We start from the raw sequence: 6,321 nt of genomic DNA, 5'->3' as shown, positions 1-6,321 counted from the left end.
CAAGGGGTGGGGGGACTGATGCAAATCCAGTGGCTGAGCATGCTCAGTAGAAAGGAGTTATATAACCCTAGCTGCCGAGCATGCTCAGTAAAGTGGAATTTATCCTTGAATGCCCTTCCACCAGAGGCACTAAAGAGCACAGAATACAAAGTTTAATTTAAAATATCATAATAATGACAACGTAAAAAAGAGCAAAATAAGTGGAATATAAACATTTATAAAGTGGGGGGCTTTGTGCCTTAAAATGTAAAACACTGTGTCTACTTAAATATTTTTTAAAAAAGCAAAAAGAAGTTGCTGACTCAGTAATTTTACTCCATGGTGTATGTCCCAAGGAACACCTGCATTTATTCTAAGACATCCTACAAAATACTAAAACACAATGTTCAAAATACAAAAGGACAAAGAACCTAACATAACTCTCCCCAAATCCCACATTTTTTTTGGAAGATGTAATTTAAACATAATTTTTTAAAAGAAGACTTTACTATCTGGAAATTAACCTTTTTTTGTTTTTGTTGGTCAGACAATCTTCATTACTGGAGGATTTTAAAATAAAAATTATTTTAGAAAGCAGAAACGTTGAGGAAATTGCTAGTGGGTGTAACAACTTACGTCAACACCAGGAGAAACCTGCAGACACTGGGACAGAACACTGGAGGGCAGAGGCTGGGGGGCTGGCAGTGCATGTGCTGTATGTGATCTGCATAATCACAGAAAGGACATCACTGTTAGAGAAAGAAAATGTGAACAGACACAGGAAATGCTTTAATAAAGACAACTGAGTTCAAGTGTTTATAAGAAAAACACAGATACACCCTCCACTCAGACCAGATTGGGTCTGATGGCAGATAACCACTGAACGGTGACATCTCTCCAAGACGAGGAAGATTTGAAAAGTGAAATATTTATGCCAATGGCCAGAAGTTGGAAAATACTTAAATCCATGGATTTATTAAATAGCAAAAAGTAGGACACCAAGTAGGGACTTTTAAATGAATTACACATTCAGGCAGCAAAGGGAAGTAGAGCTGGCAAGAGAGATACATAAATGTAGACAGAGAAATGCTCCCACAGAAAAGAAGAGGAAGCAAAAAGAATGCAGAGACGCATAACCTCAGAAACTGTACTTCCAAGAGAAACCTGTTTCCTGCCCCCCTCAGGTCATCTTCTGGACATCGGCCTGCAGAGCTCCTCTGACCCAGAAGGAAGAAGAAATTCGCTTTGGTCTGAGCAGTGAGGAAGATCGTGTCTGAGGGATGTTCTGTGCTTCGTTGCTCTTTGGTGATATAATATCTGTCATCCAGTAATGCTGGTTCATGCCCTCTATCAAGATTCTCCATCCTTCTCTGGTGTGCATTTCTCTTGGCAGGTACAGTCTTAGTTGCCTGCTTAGAGGCAGGAGCCTCTAAGTTTCAGAGAAGTTTATCCCTTTAGGCAGAAGAATTCATTTCACATGAACACTGAAGTCCCCTTAGCAACATGGGTGCCCTGTGGGTGCCCAGGCTGGGTTCTGGCTGAGCCGGCAGGACCTGAGAGGTCAGAGCCATGCTCAGGTGGAGGTGACCTTCGAGTCTGGCATTGAAGTGAAGCTCTTCTGCCACAGCAACAGATTGGGGACAGTCCTTGGGACAGTCCCTGAACACTCCAGAAAGCATCTGGCTACAGTTGGAGTTCTTATACTGAAGTTAGTATCTGAAATTCAAACATGCACATGAATAGGGACCCTGCATGTGCTGAATTTTCTCTCTCTCTCTCTCTCTCTCTTTTTAAATTTTGAGCTGACACTGATACAGTGAAGCTTCTCCATGAAGCAAACCAGTTTGCTCATGGTGCTGGGAGGGCTAGCAAGTCCCTCTCTCTCAAAAGTAGTGACCTGGAACCACGAGGTTCTCAGCAGCAGAGGAGCAGTTGTCTGCAGGGAATAGCAGGCTCATTTGCATGAGGGTCAGACCTCATCCCCGCAGGCTGGGAACCCCAGCAACACAGGGTCGGTCTTCTGAGAGGTCCCCATCATGACTCATCACTGACAGCTGTCTGTGAGCCTTCGTGGGTGATCAGATCTTCTTCTTTCTCCTGACAAGTCGATTGTAGAAGCTGCTGGATTCGGTTTGTGGAGCAGACGGCCTGCACTGGAGAATGCATGGTGTTACATCACGGGAGAGGTCTTACAGCTAATGAGAACCACGGAGACTCATCCAAAAGTTCTGCAGAGGACAAAGGATGGGTTTCTGGGACCAAGAAAGGCACCCCAGCAGCAGAGATGAAAACTCCAGACTTCATTGAAAACAGGCACAGACTCCAGGGCCCACAAGAGTCTGGCATCTGCAGACCAGAAGAAACAGATATGAGGTTTTTTTGTTCAGAAGAGACGGATTCTGTGTTCAGAGACAGGTAACTTCACTAAGTTGAACCCTTCCAAGAAGCAAATTTCCCACATCCACAAGAAGAGTCCTCAGAAGGGCCTTACGGGAACCGGGAGGTAGGCACAGGTGACAACCTCACGGAGCACCTTGAAGTCCAGGGAGCATCTGTGCCTCAGGGGAGGGAGATGGGCCAGTCAGGGTGGGAGGGGCAGATCAGGCTTCAGCGTCTGTGGGATTTGGAGCAAAAGGCCAGGAAAGGTGGCAAGAGGTTACAAAAGAGCTTATTCTGCAGCCAAACAAGACACCCTCTTTTGGAGTAACAATATATCGTTGGATTTCCAGCACCTGCCTCAGATAGGACTTGGGCAGCACGACAGGACACATGGGATTGGGAGTCGTGGGGGCTCCATGCCAGAGACTGCGTATTCACATGCCAAGTGACAAAGAAGCCGTTACATGGGGACGAGGATGAACTATCTGCAAACAAAGAAAATGAAAAACTGCTTGAGAAACCTCAGCCTTCAGGAAAACCCAGTTTGGAAACCAATACCCCAGAAATGTACATTAGCAGAGTGAATTTGGGAGACGAGATCAGACCAGGGCAACCCCATATCTCAGTCCCGTGACATCAGGCAGTGCACAGGGCTGGCCCAGCGTGCGTCTCCCAGACCTGCTGTGGCTCCTGAGAGAGGACAGTGCAGGTGAAACCTGGACACAGAGCCCCGCTACATCCCTGTAATGAGGAGACACTTTTCCAGAGCACCCCTGAAGGGCCAGGCACTGTTTAATGAGGTGAATGAAGGACCCCGTCGCTGGCCTCTCTGTGCACGAGTTCGACTAGAATGTCTGTCAGGGGCTTCTTTCTCCAGGGGTTAACCATGATGAAAGCATTTGTCTGAAGGATTTTCTGAATTTAATCTTGGTCCCTTGCTTATCAAGGGCAACAGCATGAAGTCAAGCTCACTGGACAGAATCAGCATACCCAGCCCTGAATCTGGTCTGCTCACTCCAAGGTCCCTATTCCCTGTCCCCAGGGCAAGACAGCCAGAGGTCGTCAGGGCTGTGCTTCCCTCTGGCCAGAGTAGAAAAGAGCCCAACAGAAAGATGAAGCACTTGCCTGGGCAGATGAAGCCACAGTGGGCCAGCGGGCCACGAGATGTGCCATCAGATGTCAGATATCTGTCCCCACAGACATGAGCCTGGCCTCTCATTGGCCGGAGTCCACCCGCAGGAAAAGCAAGGAGTGCATAGAAACCTTGATCAAACTTGCCCAAGGCCCAGCATCTCCAGGAAGTCCGAGAGGCAGCTCACGGCCAGAGGACAGAGAGCACAGTTCCAGACTCTCTCTGCAAGGAGAAGCCCCACCCCGCTGTCTCAGGCCGAGCCTCGCCCCCTTCTGACTTGTCCCCACCCGGGAGGAATGTCCCAGGTAAGAAGAGGAATGTGCCTTCTCCACGCATGGCGCTCCTTTTAGTCTCCACTTTGGAAGAGTGTTTCTAAGGATTTTAGATGTGTCCTCCCTTGGAAAAGAATGTTAACAGGACAGCACTGTCCCCTCTTTGAGGACAGAGGGCTGGGGCCGTCCTCGCTTGTTCCTTTTTCTTCTTTTTTTTTTTTTTTTTTACATTTTATTTTATTGTGGTAAGAACTCTTCCCAGGAGATCTGGTGACGCTGACTATGGGCACAATGCTGTATGACAGGTCCCTGGAGCTTATTCATCTGCTTGATTGAAACTTTATGCCTGTTGACTAGCACCTGGCCCCGGCAACCACCACTCCACTCTTTGCTTTTGTGAATTTGACCGTGGTAGATACTTCATGTAAATGGAATTACGTATCATTTGTCTTCTGTGACTGGCTTATTTCACTTAGCGTAATGCCCTCAAGCTTCATGTGTGTGGTTACATGTGGCGGGATCGCCTTCCTTTTTAAGGCTGAATCATAGTCTGTTGTGCGCATACACCCCCTTTTCTTTATCTATTCATCTTTTGGTGGACATGTAGGTTGTTTCTGCATCTTGGCTATTGTGAATAGTGCTGCAATGAACATGAGAGTGAGAATATCTCGTTGACATCCTGATTTCAGTTGTTCTGGGAATACACCCAGAAGTTGGATTGCTGGATCATATAGTAATTTTATTGTTAATTTTTTGAGAAACTTTCATACAGCAGCTGCATCATCTTACAGTCCCACCGATAGTGCACAAGAGTCCCCTTTCTCCACATGCTCACCAATGCCTGTCAGCTTTTGTTTTTCAGTAATGGCCACCCTAACAGGTGTGCGGGGTTATCTCATCGTGGTTGTGATTTGCGTGTCCCGGATGATTCATCCTGGTTTGTCCTTGACTGCAGACACATTTGGGAAGCTGCTGTCCCTCTTTATCCATAGACATTTGGGTTGTTTCCTCCTGTTTTCTGCTGACCTGTGTCTTCTCTGGGTCAGCAGGTAGGACAACTGTCCTTGGTGCTGAAGGTCTAAGATTAAATCCTGGTGAAATCTCGAAAGTACTGTTGGACATTCACACTGATTGCTCCTGTTACCTCATTTAATGCTTTTTCGTTACAGAAACATCCTACTTTACCTAGCCCAGCTTCTGACAGCTTCATCAATTTAGCTCTTATAGTATCAGCAGTTCATTATCAGTACTCATGATTCTAGGAAAGGACAGTCTGATCTTCTTGGACCCAGAGATTTTCACTGCTTAAGCATCCTGAGGTCTTCTCAGTGTTCTGGGCCCCACAGTGGGACATACAGTTTATCAGAGTTTGTTCTAGAGCCCTGGCCAGCACCAGGAGAGATGTCCAAGGCTCAGGCAGTGGACCCTGGACAGGGGAGGGTGGCATCCTCCAATAAAAGGGCTCTGTGCATCTTGCACAGAGGAGACCTTGATAATCCCCAAGGGAGGTGTATGAGGTCTCCTGTGGTCTGTGGTCAGCCACATGGCCCCACACCTGCTCCAGCTGAGCAGTTTTTGGCGAGGGTGACCAGGTCGTGTCAGTCCTTACCTGCTCTATAGATTGCCTATGCCGTTTTCTCTGCTGGGTTCTTGTCTCTGAGCCTCCGAGACAGGGCAGAACTCTCCTGTCACAGTACATATTTGTGTTACACCTGATCTTCCACTTGAACGGCTCTCATCATACAGAAGGTCCACCACGTGAGTAGATTTGCATCTTTGGTCTTCTGTAAAATATCGATAAGGATTCCAAAGGTTGAAAGAGGAAGCTGTGGTCAGGCCCCACCACCCACCACCCCAGGGACAGCAGCTCAGAGCAGCTCAGCAGGCGGCTCCTCTCTCCACGGGCTTTTTGCCAAGACCAGAATAGTCTCCAACTCGACCGTGGCTTGCGAGACCTTACTTCACTGGGATTGCAGGGGTCTCCTTGGGGTTCATTAACTCACTGATAGAAAAACTAATCAAGCCCAAGTTGCACAAGTTGCACGAAAGGCCCTACGTGGTCTCACACATCAAAGATCAACAAGACAGATGGCACCATCTGCCCCTGGCTCCCCCGTCCCGGGTTAGCACCCAGCTCACTCCAGCAGGCAGCTCAGGTCTCCTCTTTGTATCCAGGAAGCTTTCCTCATCTTGCCTGCTAGGAAACCCCCCTTACCCCAGAGCACTTTCTATCCACGCAGCCCCGTTGATTTTTCTTCCTAGCAGTTATCATTATGTAAACTAGAAGTCTCTGACTTACTTGCTGTTTTATGCTCTTGTGCCAAACGTAAGTGTGTGGCAAGTGGCACTTTCTTACTAAAGAGGCATTGTCCTACTTAGGAAACCGTTCAGAGGACGTCACTAACAGGGTCTGTAACTAACTAACGAGCTTCGGCAGAGGGAGGCTGAGTGTGAGGCCAGCGTGTCTCGCAGACGTGGGAGCTGGAAGCAGAGAACAGAGCAGACGTCCGGGGAAGGGGCATCCAGTTCCTGTCTGTAATTGTAACTACCTGGCCCATC

Source organism: Cynocephalus volans, chromosome 4 (genome assembly GCF_027409185.1).
Source record: "Cynocephalus volans isolate mCynVol1 chromosome 4, mCynVol1.pri, whole genome shotgun sequence".
NCBI classification, from domain to species: domain Eukaryota; kingdom Metazoa; phylum Chordata; class Mammalia; order Dermoptera; family Cynocephalidae; genus Cynocephalus; species Cynocephalus volans.
The sequence above is the reverse complement of the archived record's forward strand: the minus strand, read 5'-3'. Positions refer to the sequence as shown.